The following is a 26,808-nucleotide window of genomic DNA, read 5'->3' on the forward strand; positions in this document are numbered from 1 at the left end:
GAAACTTAGTAGTATAGTCGATAAGACTCATACCACCCTGCTCTAGTTCCAGAAACTCCATCTTTTTCTTATTTCTGGAGTGCAACGGGAAGTAGTTATCCAAGAAAGTTCTCCGAAAATCATCCCAAGGGATGACTTCAAGCTGAGAGAACTGAATGATCTTAGTGGTATCCCACCACTTTCGTGCATTATCCTTCAGCCTATATGTGTCGAAGTTAGTCTTTTTCCCTTCCGGTACTCCCAGTACAAAGAAAGCGCGCTCTGTCTCCTCGATCCAGGTTTCTGCAAGCTCTGGATCGGCACTGCCAACGAAAACAGGTGGGTCGAGTTCGAGGAACTTTTCATATGTTATTCCTCCAAGGTTCTCAATGCGAGGTGAGGCTGGTGCTTGCCTTGATTCATGAATGGTAGACACAAGCCTGTTGAGTGTCTCCAGCAGGAAGCCCTGTGTATGAGACTCCTCGCTCGGCATGGTTCTCCTCATCCTAGGAGCCATTTATCTATTCACGCAAATATACCCAAATCAAAAAAAGTGTAAGATTTATACTTACAGTGCGATACCGCAAACATGACGGATCTTGAACCAGGTTTCTCAGACACATGCTCTGATACCATTTCTGTAACGCCCCGGATTTCCAAAACAAAGCTAAGTTAAAATTTTCATGAATTTCTTTTTTTTTCTTTGCAGCGGAACTTACAAAAGCTTTTAGCAGCGGAATAAGACGATAATGAGTCGTCGGTTTTAGAAAACTCCGGGCACGTTGCAGGTATATGGCCAAGCAACTCATTGACCACCAAAGTGTTCCATTTTATCGAAAACCACATGTTTATTACAACACTACTGCTTAGAAAAGCAGTGTAGGTTCAATAAAAGGAAGCAGTACAACTCTGTCTAGAGAAACCCTGGAACTCGATGCCGCCTTGCTCCGCATATCGCCATGCAGGTACAACACCTGAAATCCCCATTAAACGGGGTCAGAACCACTGAAGGTCTGGTAAGTAAGCAAACACCTATCTATTCAACTCAAGCAAATGTATAGACCACTCAGGGTCGCCGTTCGTAATACGATGCTCAAGCCTCCATGACTTAGCGTATATCGCAAAAGCCTCATCAGGGCTATGAGTTGAACATCCACGCAAGTCTTCTTGACTTCGCATAAGCCTCTTCAGGGCTGTGAGTTAAAATAACCGCTTAAGTCTCTACGACTTCGCCTTGACTTCCTCAGAGTCACGGATGGATGTCTAGCTCAAGCCTTTATGCTTGGCACATCCGTATCCTACGAATCTAAGGACAGCTCTCCGAGCTTCACTTAGTCGTACGGATATCAATGGGGTTCTTTTCCAATCGGTACAGTAGTATACCAACCATGACACCTTCACAAAGGTTATGCAGGACTGACTCAACAACGTCATCCACTCATACATTCAAAGTAGCGCTGTACCTAAGCTAATGCTTTGTTTCGATAATTGCACCTCCCCCTGGGCTTAGGGGACTCATATCTGGGCGACAACGCGACGATCTAGGGGTTGATTATTCTATGTATTTTAGATACCCCAGAGGTCTGTTGACCCCATCCCCCTAGTAGGACGGTACATCATACCAGAAGAGATCCTTACTAGGTATCCGAATGCATTCTGCTACTGCAGTAGTTGGGTTCAATCCTTAGATATTTAAGGATAACCACGATCTCCATACCTCTGAGTGACGAAGGCCATCAATGAACTCTATCAGGTTCGGGTGAAATATATGTCACTCAAGGCTGCGCCATCACCGTCTTCCTCGGTGAGAAATTCTGAAAGGGGCCTGCCGGTCTTACAATTACTTGACGAACATTGCATGCCTATAGGGCAGCCTTTGAGAAGTATGTACCCGACCCCAATCAACCACACGGTTTTCACTGTGGAACAAAGGTTTTATTCATATGCATGCTTAACTCTGCTCTCGGCACTTCCGCCTTGACGAGCACTTCACCTCTTTTGGTGCAAACAACACACTCCGGCTCAGCGGCCCTTACGAGTCTGGTTGTCTGATAATTCTTAGTGAGCATGCACATGACTCGATCGCTATGGATCGGCTACTCGGCGTATTTTTACGCAACGAGCTCAGGACCTCGTCAAGGTGCTACCACTACTTTGGCGCAACGGCTCTTACACGTATGGTGCCCTTGCAGGTGCCAGGGAGACGAGTCATTCTGACATCGTTCCAACAAAGGATATCATTGTGCCACTTAACTGGTTCTGGCAGCTCTTCTGCTAACCATTCTGTCAACACCTTTTCTGCTCTACCGGCAGTGGTGCGACGAACCTTTCTACATCGTAGAAGGCGTTCCATAACTGGGTAGCACTTCTGCTACGTTCTTTCTGAGTCATTCCTAGCTCCTTCAGGAATTTCAGCAGCACTTCCTCTCTTTAACGGAGAAAGCGTGCGTTTTCTTTTATCCATTTCAGCGGCATCTCCCCTCTTTGGTGGGAAATCGCTACGCTTAACTCGGGAAATGGATGCGCACCGTTGTGCGTACTTTGCATCCATCAAGGTTGCAGGAACCTTGGGCCATAGCCAGGCCATATGTAATTGATTTAGTCTTTACGTAAAGAGCATTTTGCCAAAAGGCGAAGCCTTTCCAATAGGGGCTTCATTCGTCAAGCAGAATCTTGCACGAGGAGCGGTAAGGGAATCGCATTGGCGATTTGATCTCCATTTGAACGCTCACTTACGCGCCATATATGTAATATAAGCAGAAGCCTGTGCTTTATACAGCGGCGGCGTAAAGGAAATGCATATACTATTGTTCAGGGTGTGTAACTGAACGAAATATTCTACACATATAACAAAACAGGAGCCTTGGCATCGTTCGATGCGACGGCGTAAGTAAATACATTGCAGAAAGCAGGAGCCTTGGCATCGTTCGACGTGACGGTGTAAGTAAATGCATAATCGGAAGTGCTTTAATCGGAAGTACAGAAAGCAGGGAGCCTTAGCATCATACGACGCGACGGCAAAGGTAAATTACATAGCCTGTGCGATATAAGACGCGTCGGCAGAATCAACAGATATACACCTAGATCTGTATCCAACGATAGTTACGAGGCGAGCGAGTGAACACCGAAGTGTCCTAGAGGGCTCAACCAAGAACTAGGGTGAGATACTATTTTGAAGAACGCATATACTGCGTATTCAAACATATATATCCGACGATAGTTACGAGGCGAGCGTGTGAACACCGAAGCGTCCTAGAGGGCTCAAGCAAGAACTAAAGCAAGATACTACTTCAGAAAGTATATGCTATATACAAACAATCAAATACTTGAGAGAGATGGTTTAATGAAGTGAACTTACTTCAATTTGCGGAAGAAACGACTCCCGAATGATCCAACGCTTTGAACAAGCTTCGATCCTTCCGTCAAGAGGTCACACTAGGTCAGATGAAGTTGACCTAGTTGAGAAAGAGGTAAAGCAGGTCAAGCTGCTTAACCTAAGTGGTTTGAACCAAACTGGGTGCGGTCCAAGTCAACTGGGTTCAACAGGTTCGAACTCAACTCAAGTAGGCTAAGTCTGGGTTCAGAAATCCAAACCAAAAGTTGGACCAAAAGGGACTTTGACTTCCAACCCAACTAGGTTCAAGTCAAGTCAACTGGGTTTGAGCTAGGTCAGGTGGGTTCAGACCTAGGTCAAGTGGGTTAGGACCAGGTCAGGCAGGCTCAGGCTAAGTCAGGCAGGCTCAGACCAAGCCAAGTAGGCTCAGACCTACTGCGGGAGGTTTCAGGAGAGAGAAAAGGCAAAGGAGAGGAGGGGTTGGCGATTTTTTTCAAAGGGGGGTCTCTTCCTTTTATAGGTGAGGTTGCTTAGCCCCTAAGCAACCCCAATGACCAAAATACCCTTGGCCTTTTTCAGAAATCCAGCTTGATCTTATCCATCTGACTGTTTGATCTTATCCATCTGACTGTTTGATCTTATCCAGAAGGAATATTCCATGGAATATTTTCTGGAAGGTTCTAGAATATTCTAGAATATTTTCTGAGGAATATTTCTTTGGGTCCCACCAATATTTTTGCGGGTCCCGCAAAAAAGTTGAGTTTTCGGCATTTTTTTCCGAAAAATTCTGAGTAGGCCATTATCTTCGTATTGATGCAACTAAGAAAGTTGGCTCGCAGGAATCCTTTGATTTTATTCAGGTAGGAAGTTATGGCTTCCAGAGTGTTTGAGCATATATTCGTGAAGATACGAATATCCTAAGTATATTTGGATCACAGGAATCAGTTTGATTCGCTTTACGATAAAAATGCTATTTTTCACTAGAAAAATGCCTCAGGAATTTATTCAGAGTTATCTGAAAAATTGCGGGTCTTACAACTAAGCTCGACTTTCAACCGGCTTAGTAGCAAAGAGGGGCATCTGTGAACACCCCAAATTTTTCAAAATCTTTTAAATATTCCCTTTTTGCCCCTAAATTCATTTTTTGAGCAAATGAGTCATTTTTAATCTAAATTCTAGTTCATTTCTCAAGCTTTATTGAAATTAAATTCATCTTATATGTTTAAATTGATTTCGGATCTGGATCCATTGTCCAGATCCAAATCTGAGCCTCGTTGTCCAACTTTTAAATTAAAATTACAGAAAATACCAAAAATAGTTTTTAAATAGCTCGGACAGTCCATCCGACATCCGTTTGGATCCATCACGTTGTATTTCTCGATTCGAGTGTCAAAACTCGAACATTTTCTCAAAACCTGGGTCCAAACCCCTTCTTCTGAAGAAATTCTTTTGAAATGGTCTAAAATTCTCAGAAAAATACTTTTGTAAATATTTCTTAGAAAAGTACAAAAAAAGTTGGTGTTTAATCTTTGTTTCTCATAAAATCTTAGATTTTTATTCCAAAAATACAAAAAATGAAAATAACATAAAAAAAAAAATGGAAAAATTACAAGAAAAATGAATGAGTTTTAAAGTCAATTTTGCTAAAAAACTCATTTTAAAACCATTTTTATGAAAAATCTTGTTGAAGGAGCCTCTTTTTGGAAAATCCAAACTTTTTTACAAACAGACCCTTTACGAACCTTCTCCTTCCCTCTCGCAAACCCTTCCCCCAAAACCCTCTTCATGAGCTCCTCCATCTCCCGATCTCCCTCCATCTGCCATTGCTTTCTTCCTCGACCACCCATCACCAAACCCTCCATGGCCGACCCCCATGTGCGTCCCTCTCTCGCCTTCTCCCCTTCTCTTTCGCCCTCCTGAAACTTCCTTCCCCATCTTCGGCGCTTCATCTCCAAACCTCCTTCCATCGCCCTTCATCTTCAACCGCCTTCCCTCCCGAACCTTCACCCCCCCTCCTTAAGAGGGGCACAACGAGAAAACCCGAAACCACCGCGTTTCACCCCCGCACCCTCTCTCATGCTTCTTCCTCCTCTCCTTCCTCCTTCAATCATCGCTTTTCACCCCTCCATGTTCACGCATCAGCACCTCTTCTGAACCCCAATCTTCTTCCCTTATTACTCCTCTTTCTTCTTCTTCTTCTTCTTTCCCTTTCCTCAGCAATCCTTCTTTCCCCTCTTTGACCGCTTCTTCACCTCCTCATTGGCATCTTCTTCCTCTTTCCACCCGTCTCCACCACCGCACCTCCTCTTCTGCATTCCTTCTTCCTATTTCCCTGTTTTCTATTCTCACGAGAGGAGAAGAAGATCAATCGTCACTCAGAAGGGACACAGGTGAATACAAATATAGTAATATCCTGGAGAAATTCCCCTCTCACCTTTCAATCCGGATCAGATCATGGTAAACATTGACTCTCTTCTCCGTTTATTTCAATTTCATTCCAATTCATATGATAAGTAAAGTTCATCTTTCACTGTTTTCCTCTTCCTTCTTTTCTTCCCTTTTTTTTATCTTCTATCGTTTCTGATTTTGTTAAATTTTCTGTTCATGCCCCCATCAGAGCACTTCTTGGTAGCATCGTATTGCTTATGGCAATCTCGATCTTCTAATGTGCAATATCAATAAGAATTCTCGGATTCTAACATCTATCTATTTCATAATTTGTTTATTTTTCATTATGAGGTTTGATGTTTTCATTTGTTTGATGTTCAATTTCATTTTCCCACTAAGTCAAGGCTTCGTATCATTTTCCCTTTTTAATCTAGATTCCATGTTCGTGTGATGTTCATTTTTCTTTTCAATATCAGATTTCTTGTTTCACGTCTTAGCTCCATTTTTTTTTTATCCTTTGTTAAATGCTTAGTTCCTTTCCTTTTACAGCATTATTAGTTTGATTCTGACAACATCATGTGATGTTTCACATCGATTCCTCCAAGAATCGATTCAGGTTCATTGATTTATAACTTTTTTTTGGTTTAGTATTTCTTATTCACAGTCGATTTTCTAGCTTTCATTATTATTTTCTTTTTGCCTTTTGCAGAATTTCTTTCCTGATTTCTCGTAGTCCAGCATTTCTCTCTTGTCCACACAACATTATTCTCTCATTTTTTTTTCTCTGTGGGTCGCGGATTTGACTACCTCCTAAATTTTTTTTTAATTGCTCCTGTTTCAACATAATTGCTTTGATATATGTTATCTTGCTCTATTTTGCCTGTTCGTCAAATTACACGTCTACACAGTTAAATGTCTGTCATGAAGCCTACCATGAACTCTGTTGTGCTCCCCTGTGTATCGGTCTAGTAGAAGACCAATCTCGTTAAGGGATTTAGTCGACTCATGGCTTGGCTGGAGTTGATCAGTTGAAATAATATCTGGATATGCATCCTTACCAAAACTGAAACAGAGAATGATGCTTTCCCCAAAAGAAGGCGTTATTAATCAGAATCAGGTATCATTATTCTCTTAAGCCATTCGTTTGTCCTATGTGTTGATATGCACTCTTGTTCAGCCTAATGAATCACAAGGGCCTCATACCACTGGTATTGCTCTCCACCTTGTCGCCATTAGATTACAAGCCAACATTATGTTGACATTTGAAAGAGCTATAGTAAGATCTCGATGGAAGCAGAACTGCATCCTGTAGTTGCCCTCTAACCCCTCTGCGAGAATTTTCTCGTGCAAGTAGTTTAAGGGTAAAAAAAAAAAAGAAAAGAAAAGAAAAGAGAATACGACCCGTTCTTTTGCAATGAGACTTTTGGCACAGCTTATGAACTGGTTTTGTTATCAACTGAACTGACAATTTCTTTCTCTTGTTTTAGTATATCTTTTCAAGTTTTCTTTTGTTAATTTTTACTTTTCGGACGAGTGCATTTATTCCTAAGTTCTGATATTGTTTTGGTTGTACGCAGGTTCGATGGAGACAGGCGTGTGTTATCCTCTTTATTCTTAATTTGCTTATACATGTGACTTACTGGGTTTGTAAAGTTGGTGTGCTTGTTGAATATGCCATTCAATGGCTGTTCTGATCTTGGCTAAAATTTGGTTAATTACTTAGACAAGTTCTAAATTTTTTTTTCCCTTTCATGATCATGTCTGCATATCATCTGTAGGGGATTTCCTGTACATTACATGTAGTTATACTTGCATTTCATCTTGCCGTTATATATTCCATTTTTCCTGTTACCATTATAAATTTCCCTGAGTTTGATGCCCTCCTCATATCTCATACCTCATAATGGGTACACATTCTTGTAGCATCCCTATGTCCATATGCTCATATTCTTATATTATGCAATTGATCTGCTATATCCATGCCTAAACCTCAGCAGCATGAAATCGGCCTGCCATAATGATTACTGGATTAAATAATCATCAGTTATGATCCTAGCAAAAACTTTGGTGAAACTTATGAAAGAGGGCAATTCGTGTTTTAGCGGATGAAGGTTCGAGCTAGAGTTGACGATCGGGTGAAGAAGGAGTTTGCAGGCATATTCACTGGTGCTAACGATTTTGATAATGATGCCAAACAACAAACAGAAGTCCAGATACCTTCTAGTATTTGAAGAAATAAATTTGGCTAAAATCAGTGAATCTGTTTTCTTGTTTCAGGTGATTTCGAACACCTAATTAAGATAGAGCGATCAAGTGGAAAGTTAAAAGCCTCAAAGTGTTTCTATACAAGGACAACTGTGATCAGCACTGGATATGATTGAGTTAGAAATTGGCGGGCTTGACATCATTGAGGCATGGGCTCCATCTGTGATGACCCTGATGCATGTCTGTAATATCAGAATTTCATGTTGAATGCAGCTTAACCATCTGGAATTGAGATACATCAGCTGAAATCATTTGGAAATCTTGATTGAGATATGGATTCTCTTTTGATTTACTAAACAACAGAGTTGGATTAGCTGTATTGAGCTTGGGCCATAGGCATATTAAGCATCCCACTCTGCATGTTATCTACCTGCATATCACCTTCCATTTTACTGTATTGTCGCAAGATAGATGCTTACTGCTAATGTTATTAAGACCTCCTCTATAATATAACTGTGTGGAGACCCTTGCAGAATCCAGGCTCTGCGGAATTGAATTTGCTTGCACAACATTTAATGATTTTTTTTTTTTATACATTCAGGATGAACAGCCATCAGAGATGATCGGTGGTGGGATGTTAGTTATGAAATACCCGAAAACAGTTGGGCATAAGCCATTAAAGTTGGCCATCAAGGATGACAGTAGGTCAAGTACTGAGATCGGCTCTCTGGTTATGTCTATTCAGCATCTCCATGACACAGCACATTCGCTGTCAGCAGGTACCCCTACCTTTCTTTTTTTTTTTCTTTCTTACCTGTGCATTAGAGCATTCTTTGTGAAATACACACTATTTGTACTTACATTCCACATTCCTGTAGGCATTGGTTTATATCTAAATGAATGGCGACTTAGTTTAGTAACATCTACATAGTATGTTATCAACCACAATCTCATTTTCATCATTGGGTATATATATTCATTTCACCCACACCTGCGGCACCCACTTGCTGCACCTGTGTGCCCATTTAGTTAGTATTAGCTTCCTCTTTTAGATGTTCTCATATTGTGATCCAATTCTGTATAGACACAACCATTACTCATTGCTTTGCAAAATATTAGATAGCATACTATTCGTTGAAAATCATTCCATATGAAAATTGCATTCAGACAATAGGTGGATAATCTTTCATTAAACATGTATGTGTGCTTAGGCAGATATCCATGGAATTTTTAAGTTGTGAATATGTCTTTCCTACATATAGGTTTTCATTAACATAATACGCATTCATTTTCTCCTACGTATATACCCTTCATCATTGACATGAGTGTGAATCTTCTAGCAATTGTCTTATAGATTCAAGATTATATCTTACTAACCTCCTTCTATAGGCATCTTTCACTATGTGCTAACTTACATTTTGCATGAATTAGGCTCTTTTCCTTCTTGAATCAGGAATGTGAATCTCAATTTCACTCAAATATTGATAAATAGTTAGACATTGATGCAAAACCTTACATTTCCAGTTTTAGATAGAATGAATGAGCATTGTAAATATCATAAATTACTTATTCTTCATACTTTTTGCCTTTATTTTTCAAAACTACACCAATGGTGAAACACGAATGGCACTGTGATCATCGCAAAATTTTTCCTCTCTCTTGTTGGTTTCTCTCTTTTCCTTCTCTTTTCCTTTTCTAACCTCTATTTTCCTCCTTTTTAAAGGGAGAAAAAAATAAAAGAAAGAAAAGAGAAAGAGAAAAGAAAAGAAAGAAAGAAAGAGAGAGAGAAGATGAACTATTTTGCGCGGTCTCACTTGACCTTGATTTGAAAAATATTTAGAAAATTTCTCGCCTCCGTTTTGAAATATATTGCGGGAAAATGAAGAGACGGGATTCGCTCGTCGGTACGAGGTTCGACCGTTCCTGGCGCCTTTACCAGGGGTAATCGAACCAAGGATCGAATCTATGCCTTTTGCTTTGCCTAAATATAATCTAAGAATTTATTCTAACTATAAATGCACAGAGAGTTATGCTAGTGCAATGCAAGGATGTATGCTCTTTCTAAAAGATGTTTTGAAAAATTTCCAAGTATTCTGAGATGAACTTGGTAAGGGAGTGAAGACATGATTTAATCTAACTTAGAACTTGAGATAGATCAGAGAAGTTCTAAGTTTTTAAAGCAAATCAGAGTCAGAAGAATAAATCTTGATTTTGGAGAAAGAATGATTTAAAGCTTCGAAATGAAAGGAAATGAAGTTTCAAAGTCAGAAATGGACTTTGAATTTAATCATGGATTTAGGAGAAGATGAAATTTGGAAGTGATATTGAATTTGAATTTTAAAATGGATCTGAGAAAATCAAATGGTATTTAAAATAGAAATGGGTTTAGGGAGTTCAAATGAGATCTGGAAATAGACTTGGATTTGAAATCTAGAATTGGGAATGGAATTGGATCTTAAAATGGATTTAAGATCTGGGATTTGAGATCTGATGTAGAATTGGGTTCTGGACCCTAAGATGGATTTGGATCTGAAGTCTGAGATCCAATGTAGAGTTGGACTCTGGATCCTAAGATGGATTTGGATCTGAAGTCTGAGATCCAATGTAGAGTTGTACTCTGGATCCTAAGATGGATTTGGATCTGAAGTCTGAGATCCAAAGTGAAACTGAAGTCTGGATCCTAAAGAGGAATCGGATCTGAAATCTGAGATCCAATATAAGTGTTGAATCTTGGATCCTAAAATGGATTTGGAGTTAAATTCAGAAAATGAATCAAGAATTTCTAAGTTTAATTTGAACTAAAAAAAAAATGAAATTTAGAGCTTGAATATACAGACGAATTTCAAAGTCAAGTTAAACCTTGAATTTTTGAATTTGGAATTTAGAAGATGAATCGAGAGTCTCGAAGTTAAAATTGAACTTTGAGTTTTTATTAGAATTCTGAATATAAAATGAATTTGGAATTTCAAAGTCAAATTGAACTTTGAAATCTGATTTGAAAAAATGACTTTGGAATCTCAAAGTTAAATTGAACTTTGAGATTGAAAATAAAATTGAATTTGAAAATGAAAGGATGAATTGGATTTTATAAGAATTGAAGATAGATTGAGAAAGATATTTACATCACTTGGAATTTTTTTGAAAAAGGAATTTTGAAAATATGATGCAGTTCTATCCTAAATGATGAATGAATTTGAAGAATTTTGAAATTGGATTTTGAAAAGCTATTTCATTCTTTAGATGAATTAAAACAAGATTGAAGATATAATACATCATTGACTATGGTCATTGAATGTATTATATAATAATCTATATTTAAATTCAAGAGAAGAATGAAACACATTTGGTGCTTTTATAGAATTTAAAATGAAATTAACTCTCAATATACCCTGACTATGGCCATTGGTATATATTTTAAGTTAATTTTAAGTTAAATTCTGATAAAAGAAGAAAATATTTAAAGAAACATGATGAATTTTGAAAAGAGATCTAGTGTGGATCCAGTGTTATTTCGTAAAAGATAAAAATACTAAGTTTTGTCCATACCCTGACTATGGCCATTGATATGGATCATCAACTTAGGATTAATTTACCTCTTACGAAATGGTGCACGTGCCATTCATGTTTCACCATTGTGAGATTTTGAGAAATAAAGGAAAAATGCATGAAGAACGAGTAATTCATGATATCTACAATGCTCATTCATTCTATCTAAAACTGGAAATATAAATTTTCATTAAGTATCTAGCTATTACAACACATTTGAATTTACAACTCCAAGTAATGATATTCTCCACATATCTCCTAGAAATATACTTGATTAGTACAAAAAAAGAGAAGAGAAATGGCATGCATCCTATAGATATCAAATGGAAAAGTTGCTTGTATGCCAAGATATAAATGATGAAAAAGATAGGAAATGACATGCATACTTATATACATATATATACATGAGGGTTTTATACATATACATATATATGAGCACACACGTATATATATATATATATATATATATATATATATATATATATATATATATATATATATATATATATATATATATATATATATATATATATATATATGCATATATATGCACACATATCTATATATATATATATATATATATTACATACATATATGTATATATGTATAACATAGATAACATATACTTAGTGTAAATGGATGAGGATGAAAGCTAATGAAGGGATTAGAGCAACTTATTGATTTGCTGCAAAAAGAAATTTTGCAGCAGTTCTATGAACTTTTGGACAACCCTCATGATCACAAGTGGGGTACACTGATCATGCCTAAAGTAGGAAATGACAGAAGAATAATGCAAGGGGTTCCTGGAGTGCTGTTCATGACAGGGCAACAGGGGGATGCAGAGGCAATATACGATTAACAACAAGCAAAGAGTGACGCAACGATTAGATTGATAAATCAATTCCTAACAGAACAACACTTAATACTCTACATCGTATGTTACCTGTCTACAAAACATCCAAACTCTAAGTCAATCATGTATATTTATAAAGCAATCTTTAAGCTCGGAAATTTACCTGTTTTGCTCCCCAACCCAGGAAGATGAGCATAATTGAGATATACCCACAATGAGATGTCTGGGCCCAGAAAGGTACTCAAAACATAATAGATGTAGGGACCATTCCTGTAGCCATTTTAACACAGATTTAGCCTTTTGGAAAGGGGATCCAGCAGGACAAAGAACTCTATGGTGAACTGGGGATTTATCGTGGGCTTCCATTTCAGCAAATATAGATGGAGCTTTCAGATCTCATAACCCATCGGCATGGTTGATGCAAATCTGAACAAAAGAGACCATAAACACTTGCATGACCTGATTGTATCTGTTCGTGAAGTAGGTCGATCCTTACCTCCATCGCTCCCATGATGTAGAAAATGAAGGAAAAGCCGATTATATGAAAGTCATATCCAAGTTAACATTCTACAGGAAAATGCACAAAATAACTAGATCCAGCTTAATAATAATGAACATAGCTTCGGCTGGGTAGACTAATGCTACAAGGAGGCAGGGTTTAAGTGAGTCAGCAGTTCAATGACAATGACTCATTACATGAATGGAGATGGTTATTATAGGGTGACATACGATGACTCCCCATACAAAATGAAGACAAAACTTTGGAAATTTTGAAGTTAGAATCACTTAAACTTCTCATGAAATTCTTTACTCATTGGTATTCATGCTGAAGGTCACCCTGAACATAGCACAAACTGCTTTCCCATTTTAATATGATGTCATATGTTTTCTCAACATAGTTGTAGAAGAATGATCGAGCTGTTAAAAACCTATAGAAAGTGAACACACTAGGCATTCTAAGCATGTGATGCACTGTGTTGATGAAAAAAGCAACTACTCTATCAATGTATAATTAAATTCCTTCATGACATGTATCACTAGATATTTACAGGTCAAAAAGATATAGCAGAATACACAACAGGAAGAGAGAAGAAAAAAATTGTGAAATGATCATACCTGGCAAGATTTGGGACTGCGCAAGGGTATTCTGCTACCCCTGTAGCAAGCTGTGTCTAACCACCACAAGTAGCAAGCTGTGTCTAACCAAAGTCGCTGAAGGAGAAAGCTCCAGATGCCCATTTGAAGTCACATGAGGTCTTCAGCTTTTAATGGTCCCCAATAGCCATCTTCAGTGGACTGAGATTTTTTATAGCAGGTAATCATGCTGCTTGGACCTGGCAAAATGCTATCATGATGGAGATGTTAATATAGCTGCATTGTAAGAGATATATCTTATGCAATAGCTGAACCAGATCAATCTTTTGATTGATTCTGATAATTATCTTTAGTGAATAAAAAAAACCTCCATGACAACTGCTATTGTGATTTAGGCTTCTACATCAAGAACTGTGAGGAAATGAATTGCACTCGATGAGGTTTTGAGAGCACAGATATCACAATTTCTCGTGTGATGGTGAATGCAATATGCTGGAAACAAGGAGATGAGAGGGTATGAGACATGATAAGTTAAACATGCAGGAAATGACAATATGTTTAAAACATAGAGCGAATCTGTAGATGCTAACAAGAAAGCACAGAGAAATACCAACGCAAAACAGATCCATAACAGGGGAATGTAAGGATGATATGAACAACTCAATGCTTATAAATCTTGGATTTTCTTTTCGGGGAGAAGAATGTCCACGCAGTGATCATAACGTTTATTTGACTCACAAAATGATACATAAAAAAATTAAAAAAAAAAATAATCTCTACGTACCTTATTGATGCTGGATTCGAGATATTTGAGAGAACTTAAAACCTTACCATCTCTTTTGCAGGAACTCCATGATAGAACCTGTTTTGTATTAATAATTTATACCCAACACCCCTTTTTGACAAAGGTGAGTCTTATCCAAGGCCCGACAAATTCATCACAAAATGGCAACAAAATATTAGCATCCCTGAAAGGACCCAGATGATGTATTCAAAGCTGCAGAAGGTTTCTAATGATGAGAGAACACATACTAGGATTAAGACAATGTGATTATCATAGCTACTGTCATCATGTTAGCAAAAAAAATGCATGAGTATCACACAACAGCAAATAGGAAGCCACAAAGATAAGAAGAGGGAAGGCATAGGAGACTACTAATGATGTGCAAAGGGTGGACAAGTATGAGGTAAGTGTAAAAAGTATTTAGTGAGATGGTAAATGACATGAGGATGTTGAATGTGAGGGTAGTACGAGTGATAACCAAATACCATGAATATCGTGAAACAAGTTACAGGAGGTCAAAGACATAACAAATAATTAAGGTATTCAAAATAGGAAATCTAAAATCATGGATATTCAACATATAAACAGAAAATTGAACAAAACCAAAGGAGAGATAAAAAAATGCAAGCTGATTGCATGGACGACTAATCAGAAAATAACGTGATCTGAGAATCAAAAAGAACCAAAGGTATAAACAGAGGATGAAATATGAAAATGTCATGAATGAGGGAAATGTCATAATAAATTCAAAATAATGAGAACAATAAGCATGAACCGAAATTAGAAACAAATCAAGATATGAAAAGAAAACAGAAATTGAGACAAAACATGAATCAACAAAATCAAAACCAGAATCAAAGTAACTGAGAGGAAAATAGGAATCAAGCTAAAAAGCAAGAAGAGGAATCGAGCAAGATAAAGTCAGAGAGAAAGCTAAAATCGAATTAGATCAAAAATATGCAAAAAGAAAAAAAAATGTTGGGATCAAAGATCCCATTGCTGTTACACGGGGATGGGCCGAGATTGCACAAGCAATCCGGCACCACCATTAGTGTGTAAATGGGATTCAAAGGTAGAAAAACGAACGGGAAATAATAAAAAAAAAAAAACAAGAATGGCCACTTACCGTAGCTCACCTGAGGGGGGGACTCAATCCGATGGCCCTGTACCTTGAGGTTGGCTTGATCGATAAAGAAAAAGGAAACCCAGAGAAAGGGGAAATGATAAATAAAGAAGAAGATCGAGAAGGTTACCGTGGTGGGGTGAGGAAAACGGATCTGCTGCTGGAAGAGGAGACGATGGCAGGGTGAAAACGAATGCTGCGTGAAGAAGAGGGTAAGGGGGTAAAGAAGCGGTAGAAGAAGAGGAATGTACAAGAAAAGGGAGGGGTGAAGACGATCATGCATGAAGAAGGGTGCGGGGGTGAGAAGCGATGGTTAGGGTTTTCGTTGTAAGGTTTCTTTATAGGGGAGAAGGAGGAGGTTCGGTTGAAGATGGGTAGCTGGATGAAGGTTGTTGCAGATGGGTGGCTGGCGGGAGGCTTTGAGAGAGGCGGAGAAGGAGAATGAGGTGGCTGAAAAAAAAACTTGCGAGAAGGAGAAGATCTTCCTCTTGCAAAGGGTTTTACCGAAACCCTAAAGAAAAAAAAATTAAAATGGAACCCCTTTTATTTTCAAATTTTTGCAAAGAGGGGGGCTTTCTAATAAATTTTTGCAAAAAGAAGTTTTCTCAAAAACCTGATTTTTCAAAAGGATGTTTTCAAAAAGATTTATTTTGCAAAAATGATGGTTTTCAAAAGAGGGGTTTTTTTTTTTTTCCAAAAAAACTAATTTTTGTTTCTTTTCTTATTTTGCATTTTCCATTTTTTTGTATTTTTGTAATAGAAAAACTAAGATTTTATGAAAACAAAGTTCAAACACTAATTTTTTGTATTTTTCTAAGAAATATTTTAAAAAAATGTTTTCTCGAGAATTTCAAGTCATCTTGGGGAAAATTTCTTCAGAAAAAGGGGTTCAGACCCAGGTTTTGAGAAAATGTTCGAGTTTTGATACTCGAATCGAGAAATATGATTTGATGGATCCAAACAGATGTCAAATGGACTATCCAAGCTATTTAAAGGCTATTTTTGGCATTTTCTATAATTTTAATTTAAAATTTGAACAAGGAGATTCAGATTTGGATCTGGACAATGGATCCAGATCCAAAATCAATTTAAACATATATGATGAATTTAATTTCAGTAAAATTTGGGAAATAAACTAGAATTTAGATTTAAAATGACTCATTTGCTCAAAAATGAATTTAGGGGCAAAAGGGGAATATTTAAAAGATTTTGAAAAATTTGGGGTGTTCACAGATGCCCCTCTTTGCTACTAAGCCGGTTGAAAGCCGAGCTTAGTGGCAAAGAAAACACTCTAAATTTTGAAAAATGCCCCAGTCAGCAGATCTGAACTGGGTGTGGAAGAATTTATTCAAAAGACAAGGTTTTTCAGGTTTTTAAATTTTTTATCCTTGAATGGCTTGGGGGAGACGAAATCCTCGGAAATGATATGACTAAATAATAGAGATGAGGAAATCGTGATGGGATTTTGGGTGAAGATCCCGAAATGATGAAAGATAAGAATTTTGATCAAGTCTCATGGGTGAGACAAAATCAATGTTTTGAAATGACTCAGGTTTAGCCCTTAACCTGGATGGGACGAAGATATATCAAAATAACCTGAATGGGGAAAGAAATATATGAGGACTTTGATGGGACATTTTTGAGAAAATGCCTCATGAGATGGAGCTCAAGTAGGATTTTATTCCGGATGGATATACAAAGCATGGATTCCTCGATGGGAAGAACCATGATGGGACTGAAGGAAAACACCTTGTCGAAATGAGGGAAACTCGTTGGAACAAGATTCAGGTTTAACCACAACCTAAAGAGGACGACCATATGAAATCTCCAGTGAAGAGACCATGATGGGACCTTCGGAGTTTGGACGAACAAATTCGACAGGGGTTTACGAAAGGAGGAAGGAAATGGGGTTCTCTAAAGCTTGAAAAAGGGATGAACTTGGGCGTCTCATTGCTGAGACTGAAACCGACTTTTGAATTTAATGACCCCTCGCAGGAAGTACAGGTTTTGACCCTTAACCTGAGTGGGAACAACCATACGAATTTCTCAAAACCGTGATGGGACAGGCGAGATACTTCAACTGAATGGGGTAACTCTTCTGGAAGATATGAACAACGCTAGGTTGCATCAAAATGGATATTGACTACTTATTTCATTCTTAGAATATCTAGAAAATTTTGCCAATAAGATAAATTTATAGTTAACTTCAACGCTTGAAAATGTGTACATGTGTGCAAAGATATTCCCTCTTTTACCTAGAGTATTTCCTACAGCGAGGTTAACTCCTTGGTTTTTAAGAGTCAAATTCAAAATTTTAGCGCTGATGATTTTCTTCAAGGAAGCTATCCATTTCCTTAATATAAGAAGAGAAGAAATATTCTCAATTTCATAAAAGCATGTAGCGAAAAGACATTGATAAAAGATATTTGGCATAAGAAAAGATGATTTCTGGCAATTTAGGCAGTTTGATATTTGAGTGTTTTCTCATGATGATCTTTTTGCACTCCTTTTGAGTCATTGAACTTTTTCGAGCTTTTTACATCATCCTTCATTTGGATGTGTCCTGACTTTTTCTCTCTTTTTCAGGGAAGGGTACGTCACAAACTCCTTCATCTTGGAGATGTTCCGATCCTTCATTTTCTCAGGGATTATATATGATGGTGGCTCAAAAGGTCTTTAGGTGATAGCAGAAATCAAATATCATTTAGGGTTTGTCGGTAGGTCCATCACATCCGCCTTCATCTCGACGGTGATCCGAACTTTCCCTGGAAGGATCCGTCACAAACTCCGTCATCTTGGAGATGTTTCAAATCTTTCTTTGGCCCCGGGGATCTGCTCGCATAATTCGCCTTCATCTTGACAACAATTGAGAGATCCCTTTTGCAGATATTTGATTGCAACTTTAAACTGGATAAGGAGATATGGATTAAGTGGATTCTTTTATGGCTCAGGATATTTCTACTGCCTAATTGCCAGAAAATTGTCTTTAAACATGCACCATAGCTATGATCAATATCGATTCGCTTCCGGCTTTTCAATGTCATCGAATATTTCTTTTGCCAATCATACCAAGGATATTTCTTTCATCTTTTTGGTTGATCAAACAGGGAAAAGATTTGAATTTTACCTCTTTTTCGCAAAAAGTTTCACCTTTTTGGAAAGAAATACTGGTTGTAATCTAAGGTAATTTTTTTGTGCAATAAGAATTTTGAAATCAACAAACACTTTTAGCAAATTGGCAAATTTTTCATGACTTCTATGTGAAATATTTACTCAATATAGATTTTAATGCGACCCTTAGTTGCAATTTATGATTTTGGACATTATGACCAGTAAAACTGGGACCTTTCATTTAGTGACCAGCGAAGGAGCCGGAACCTTTCATTTAACGACCAGTAAAAACTGGGACCTTTCATTTAACGACCAGCAAAGTAGCTGGAACCTTTCATTTAACGACCAGCGAAGTAGCTGAGACATTTCATTTAATGACCAGCGAAGTAGCTGGGACATTTCATTTAATGACCAGTAAAAACTAGGACCTTTCATTTAACGACCAGCGAAGTAGCTTGAACCTTTCATTTAGCGACCAGCGAAGTAGCTGGAACATTTCATTTAACGACCAACGAAGTAGTTGGGACATTTCATTTAACGACCAGCGAAGTAGCTGGAACATTTCATTTAACGACCAGCGAAGTAGCTGGGACATTTCATTTAATCATTTAACGACCAGCGAAGTAGCTGGGACATTTTATTTAATCATTTAACGACCAGCGAAGTAGCTGGGACATTTCATTTAATCATTTAACGACCAGCGAAGTAGCTGGGACATTTCATTTAATCATTTAGCGACCAGCGAAGTAGCTGGGACATTTCATTTAATCATTTAGCGACCAGCGAAGTAGCTGGGACATTTCATTTAATCATTTAGCGACCAGCGAAGTAGCTGGGACATTTCATTTAATCATTTAGCGACCAGCGAAGTAGCTGGGACATTTCATTTAATCATTTAGCGACCAGCGAAGTAGCTGGGACATTTCATTTAATCATTTAGCGACCAACGAAGTAGCTGGGACATTTCATTTAATCATTTAGCGACCAGCGAAGTAGCTGGGACATTTCATTTAATCATTTAGCGACCAGTGAAGTAGCTGGGACATTTCATTTAATCATTTAACGACCAGCGAAGTAGCTGGGACATTTCATTTAATCATTTAGCGACCAGCGAAGTAGCTGGGACATTTCATTTAATCATTTAGCGACCAGCGAAGTAGTTGGGACATTTCATTTAATCATTTAGCGACTAGCGAAGTAGCTGGGACATTTCATTTAATCATTTAGCAACCAGCGAAGTAGCTGGGACATTTCATTTAATCATTTAACGACCAGCGAAGTAGCTGGGACATTTCATTTAATCATTTAACGACCTGATTTAAGATTGAGACTTTTGAAAGACAACCAGTACGAGGACTGAACTTGATCTTTAGATTTAAAATCTTTAGCAAAATAACCAGTGCGAGCACTAGGTTTTCCAACTGAGAGTCGGGAAGGAGATCGGCCTATTTAAAATATTTAGAGATCGAAGCAAGAAGAATGGCCGGGGTTTCAGGATTATCCCTTATCCTAAAGGGGAAATAAAATAGACATTTTTGAAGAAAATTTAGAAAAAGAATGATTCAGGTTTATCCCTAAACCTGAAGGGGAAATGAAATAGACATTTGATGAGAATTTAGGAAAAGAATGATTCAGGTTTATCCCTTAACCTGAAGGGGAAATATAAGATTTTATGAAGAGATAACCTGAGACTTGAATTTAGAAGGGATATGACAAGATTTAGAATTTATGATCTATGATTTAGATGGACCAGATATGTGGTCCAATTTTCAGGATTTAAACCATTTATTCTGAACGAAGAATATAGAAAGAATAAACTTTGAGCGGACGGAAGGATATAGAACTTTGAAAAAAATGTAGAACATTTGAGGAAATTGATTTATTTTTGTAAAAAGAATTCTCACAGGTAGCATGGTTGCCCCTATGAGTGATCTCAGAATTATCCCTTATCCTGAATGGGAAAAGAATAGAATTTAACAAAGTGAAGAGAAATTGATATAAATTTAGAAAATCAATAAAGGTTGACGAAACTTGTATTTACAAAAGAATTCTCGTAGGTAGCATTATTGCTCCTACGAGGGGTCTCAGGATTTTCCCTTATCCTGAATGGGAAAAAGAATAGAATTTAAAGAGATTTAATGAAGGGAAATTGATATAAATCTAAAAAAAATCAACAAAGATTGACAAAACTTGTATTTACCAAAGAATCCTCATAGGTAGCGTTATTGCTCCTACGAGGGGTTTCAGGATTTTCCCTTATCCTGAATGGGAGAAGAATAAAATTTAAGAAAATTTAGCGAAGGCAAATTGATATAAATCTAGAAAATCAATAAAGATTAACAAAACTTGTATTTACAAAAGAATCCTTATAGGTAGCGTTGTTGCTCCTACAAGGGGTTTCAGGATTATCCCTTATCCTGAATGGGAACAAGAATAGAATTTAAGAAAATTTAGCGAAGGCAAATTGATATAAATCTAGAAAGTCAATAAAGATTAACAAAAACTTGTATTTACAAAAGAATCCTTATAGGTAGCGTTGTTGCTCCTACAAGGGGTTTCAGGATTATCCCTTATCCTGAATGGGAACACCTCGGACAACGAGGGTCAGGTTTATCCCTTAACCTGAGTGGGAACACCTCAGACAACGAGGGTCAGGTTTTTCCCTTAACCTGAAAGGGCAGATATAAAAAGAATACCTCATTAAAAAGAGGCATCAGGTTTATCCCTTAACCTGAAAGGGTATAAGAATTGATAAAATTTAATGGAATTTAAGGAAAAATTTTGATAAACTTGATAAAATATGATAAAATTGATGTAAACTTGATAAAATATGAATAAAATGAATGAAACAGATAAAAGGTACCAAAAATTGACTGAAAATTTATAAGATTTGAGAAAAGGGAGTTTTTCTGATCCTGCCTGCATATGGGATCTTGGAAGGAAAATGTTTATTTAAAAGATAAATGAGAAATCATTTTGGGGGAAGAAAATTTACTATAAGAAGAGTGATCAGTGCGAGAACTGATCCTTCAAATCAAACATGAGAGATCATCATGAGGGTTAATTTTCGAAGGCAATGGTTTTGAATACCTAATTTTGAAGAAGAAGATCTACAATAGATCTGATTTCTAAAAATAACAGTTCGAAATTGATAATAAGAGCAACACAAGGGTTGATTTTTGAAGGTAATGCTTAAAAACCAATCTTGGAAGATAAGACCAACACAGGGTCGATCTTTGAATATAATGATTTAAAACCCATTTTTGGAAGATAAGACCAATGCAATGATTGATCTTTGACTATGATGATTTATAACCCATTTTAAAAGATAAGAGCAAAGCCAGGGTTGATCTTTGAAAAGTTTTGAGATCAATTTTGGAGGATAAGACCAACGCAAGGGTTGAAAAAGATTTGAAATCCATTTTGGAAGATAAGATCAATACAAGGATTGATCTTTGAATATAAAGGTTTTGAAATTCACTTTGAAAGATAAGGGTTGATCTATAAAGATTTGAAATCCATTTTGAAAGATAAGATCAACACAAAGGTTGATCTTTGAATATAAAGATTTAAAATCCATTTTGAAAGATAAGATCAACACAAGGATTGATCTTTGAATATAAAAGTTTAAAATTCATTTTGGAAGATAAGACCAACACAAGGGTTGATCTTTCAATATAATGGTTTGAAGAACTTATTTTTGAAGACATGATCAACATGAGGGTTGATTTTTTGTCAAAGGTTAGACCAAGGAATATTTAAACTCCTTGGTCATAACGAAGATTTTTAAAATTTCATGATTTTTGAAAAAGCCCTCATAGGTAATATCATTTCCCTCATGAATGATGTCAGGATTGTCCCGCATTCTGAAAAGAACAGGAAATTTAAATGCCCAGTATGTCAAAGTGAAAAGAAGCAAAAAGTAAAAAAGGAAACTGACATTTCATTGATAAGCAAAAGGTTCGATAACAAGACTGAATATTTACAAGAACTTCGAAAAGAAAGATTCAAAAGACTGAGCTGACTTGCCCCTACAAGACAACTGACAAAAAGAGACGAAAGCAAAACAAAAACTTTGGATTTATCAACTCTTTGAATGGTCCGGGAATGGTTCTGTCAGGACTGCTGGCTGCTTTTCTTCCTCGTCCTCTATCAGCTCACTTCTGTCAATGCAGTCTTGTATCATGTGCTTGAGGACGAAGCAGTGCTCTGTATCATGCCCCGTTGCCCTATGGAACTTGCAGAATTGATCTTTGAATTTTCCCAAGATTACGGGAGGATCCGCTATCTTAGGGAGCTTGATCATCCCGTGTTTTAACAGGTAATCCAGAATTGCTTCCATAGTTTGATCTAAAGGAGTGAAGACTCGATCTTTCTCCCACTTGATGTACTTGGGCTTCTCTTGAAGATCCCCTTTCTGTTGGATGCCAATTGGAAGCGGCTTGTCATTGTTTTTAAAGGTTTTCTCCTTCTGCCCTTTGTTCTGATCTATTCTCGGGCCGCTGCCACTGTTGTTCTTGTTTCCTTTACTGCTGCTGCCAAGATTATTGCAGGAGACCTCAACTGAATGAGCGAACTGTGCCTTCTTTTTCTGGTCTTGGATATTCTTGACTAGAGGCGTGCCCTCATAAAGTCCGCTTTCTATTCTTGCTTCGAGCCATTCAGCTCGCTCAATCAACTTGATGAAGGATTTCGCCGGGGAAGTGGCGATGAGGCTCCTTATGGGCTGAGAGAAATTATTGAGGATCACCTGTAATGCGTGTTCCTCAGGAATGGGTACCTTCATCTTATTATAGGTGCTTCTCCACCTGTGAATGAAATCACCACCCCTTTCATTCTCTCCTTGCTTCAGGTTGTAAAGATGATTTAATGTAGGTGAGGCTTCAGTGTTGAATAAGAAGCGCTCGATGAACAAATTTACTACCTTATCGAACTCTCGTAGTTCGATAGGATTCACATGATCAGCATACCATCTGGCTGCTACACCCTCCAGACTGCGGGGAAAGCAAATGAACAGAGCCCTGTTATCTTTCCTGAAACGACTGCACTCTGCATAAAATATGGCCAAGTGGGCTTTAGGGTTGCCAGTCCCATCAAATTTGAGAAACTTGCGAGGAAGATTCTCCAGGTTATCATCCCCATCTAGACCATCGTAAAAATCTTCGCCAGTATAGGTCTGCTTGCTCTTACCGTTGGCCTTAATGTCCTTAATTGCTCGATTCATCTCCTTCATCTGTTTACTCATTAGGTCCTCTGCTGGAGCCCCAGACTTGGGCTTGTTGACGGATTCAGGCTCTTCTACAGCTATCTTTGTAGACTGTCTTGGAGGATTCTGTTTGTAGACAATCTGCTCTTCTTCTTCTGATTCTTCCTCGACTGACTCTGATTCCTCAGAAGTAGTGTCTGGCTGTATCTTTTTTCTGATGATTCTGACTTGCTTTTAGGAACTGCCTTTTTCAGCTTGGCCTCGGCTTGCTCCGACATCATTCTTGCCATCATCTTTTGGAACATGTCATACATAGCGGGGTCGATGTCATCTTTCTTGTTCTGACCCTGTCCTCTGACTGATTTAGGAGAGCTTATCTCTTCCGCCTCACTGTCGCTGAGTTGAGAAACTGTTTCTTTTCCCCCTCTTGTCGTGATCATTTTTGAAATATCAGAGCTCCCTCTGCGGAGGAAAGAGGAGGTTTTTAGACCAAAGAAACTTCTTGGAGAAGTTTTGACAAGAGGAAGGATTTAGGTTGAAATCTAAAAAAATGTATCCCTTTACTAGGGATTGAGTATTGTGACAATTGCGCTGTTTACTCTACGAGGGAGAGTAACCAACTAAAATATGAAAGAAAATACCATTTCGAAAAGGATACTTCTCGACGGAAAGAGATTTTTATGGAAATATAAACAAGAATATAAAATCAGAAGAAAATGAAAGAATAAATGAAATTTGAGAACAAATGGTAAAGATTTAAAATTTTAAGAACTTGCAGGCAGGATCATAAGAATTTTTTAGAAGAAGGAGAAAAGGATAAATAAAAATACACCTGGGTTTTAAAAACAAAGAGGAAATTTTGAAATATATACCCAGGGTTTTGAAAATATAAGGAAGATATAAAATATCACACAATCACAGATATACAAGCAAGGATACACAAACAGCACTCCCTAAAGCTGACTCTATATGCAATATTTGAAATGGCTTGTAGGACCTTAATCTTAACTCTAAGATTTATATCATTTGTTTCCAATCAAGGTACGCCGATATACTCAAGCCGAAGCTCGAAGTACGTGGCATATAAGGTATCTCTTCAGTTCTAAGGTAAAGGCTTCCCAACATCCTTAAGCACCTACCGATATACCTCGGACTATGGCCCTTAGGTACGTGGTAGGGGGGCGCGAACCCAAATAAGTGGTCCAGTTGTGAGGCTCTCTCCCGAACTATGGTTCAGTGAGACAACCCAACAACGTGAAAACTGGGACAATATAGGTAGGGATGTTTTCAAAATATGATCAACATGCAATAAAATCAGAAGGCTCTAATGCAAGTCCTAAAGAGATAGATTTAAATGAGAAGAAGCATACACTTGCATACATTTTTTTGCATTCAATCCCTAAAATTGAGGAGAGTTGTATTTAAAACCTAAATCTAATGTGAACATGGATAATCTCCTCAATATGGTCCTACCAAACCATACTTAGATCCTATATGCAAAGATGTCAGCTTAGGACAGAGTCTAGGCTCCTAAGGTTTGCATAAAAATGTAGCTGACACATGTTAGAATAAAGACTTAGATTATATAAGAGCAAAGCAAAGGCATAATTCGACCAGATGGAGACGAGTCCCATCACGGTTGCCAAAACTGTGATCATCGCAAAATTTTTCCTCTCTCTTGTTGGTTTCTCTCTCTTCCTTCTCTTTTCCTTTTCTAACCTCTATTTTCCTCCTTTTTGAAGGGAGAAAAAAATAAAAGAAAGAAAAGAGAAAGAGAAAAGAAAAGAAAGAAAGAAAGAGAGAGAGAAGAGGAACTATTTTGCGCGGTCTCACTTGACCTTGATTTGAAAAATATTTAGAAAATTACTCGCCTCCGTTTTGAAATATATTGCGGGAAAATGGAGAGACGGGATTCGCTCGTCGGTACGAGGTTCGACCGTTCCTGGCGCCTTTACCAGGGGTAATAGAACCAAGGATCGAATCTATGCCTTTTGCTTTGCCTAAATATAATCTAAGAATTTATTCTAACTCTAAATGCACAGAGAGTTATGCTTGTGCAATGCAAGGATGTATGATCTTTCTAAAAGATGTTTTGAAAAATTTCCAAGTATTCTGAGATGAACTTGGTAAGGGAGTGAAGAAATGATTTAATCTAACTTAGAACTTGAGATAGATCAGAGAAGTTCTAAGTCTTTGAAGCAAATCAGAGTCAGAAGAATAAATCTTGATCTTCGAAATGAAAGGAAATGAAGTTTCAAAGTTAGAAATGGACTTTGAATTTAATCATGGATTTAGGAGAAGATGAAATTTGGAAGTGATATTGAATTTGAATTTTAAAATGGATCTGAGAAAATCAAATGGTATTTAAAATAGAAATGGGTTTAGGGAGTTCAAATGAGATCTGAAAATAGACTTGGATTTGAAATCTAGAATTGGGAATGGAATTGGATCTTAAAATGGATTTAAGATCTGGGATTTGAGATCTGATGTAAAATTGGGTTCTGGACCTTAAGATGGATTTGGATCTGAAGTCTGAGATCCAATGTAGAGTTGGACTCTGGATCCTAAGATGAATTTGGATCTGAAGTCTGAGATCCAATGTAGAGTTGGACTCTAGATCCTAAGATGGATTTGGATCTGAAGTCTGAGATCCAAAGTGAAACTGAAGTCTGGATCCTAAAGAGGAATCGGATCTGAAATCTGAGATCCAATATAAGTGTTGAATCCTAGATCCTAAAATGGATTTGGAGTTAAATTCAGAAAATGAATCAAGAATTTCTAAGTTTAATTTGAACTAAAAAAAATGAAATTTAGAGCTTGAATATACAGGCGAATTTCAAAGTCAAGTTAAACCTTGAATTTTTGAATTTGGAATTTAGAAGATGAATCGAGAGTCTCGAAGTTAAAATTGAACTTTGAGTTTTGATTAGAATTCTGAATATAAAATGAATTTGGAATTTCAAAGTCAAATTGAACTTTGAAATCTGATTTGAAAAAATGACTTTAGAATCTCAAAGTTAAATTGAACTTTGAGATTGAAAATAAAATTGAATTTGAAAATGAAAGGATGAATTGGATTTTATAAGAATTGAAGATAGATTGAGGAAGATATTTACATCACTTGGAATTTTTTTGAAAAAGGAATTTTGAAAATATGATGCAGTTCTATCCTAAATGATGAATG

Source organism: Nuphar pumila, chromosome 13, assembly GCF_984573655.1.
Source record: "Nuphar pumila chromosome 13, dmNupPumi1.hap1.1, whole genome shotgun sequence".
Classification (NCBI taxonomy): domain Eukaryota; kingdom Viridiplantae; phylum Streptophyta; class Magnoliopsida; order Nymphaeales; family Nymphaeaceae; genus Nuphar; species Nuphar pumila.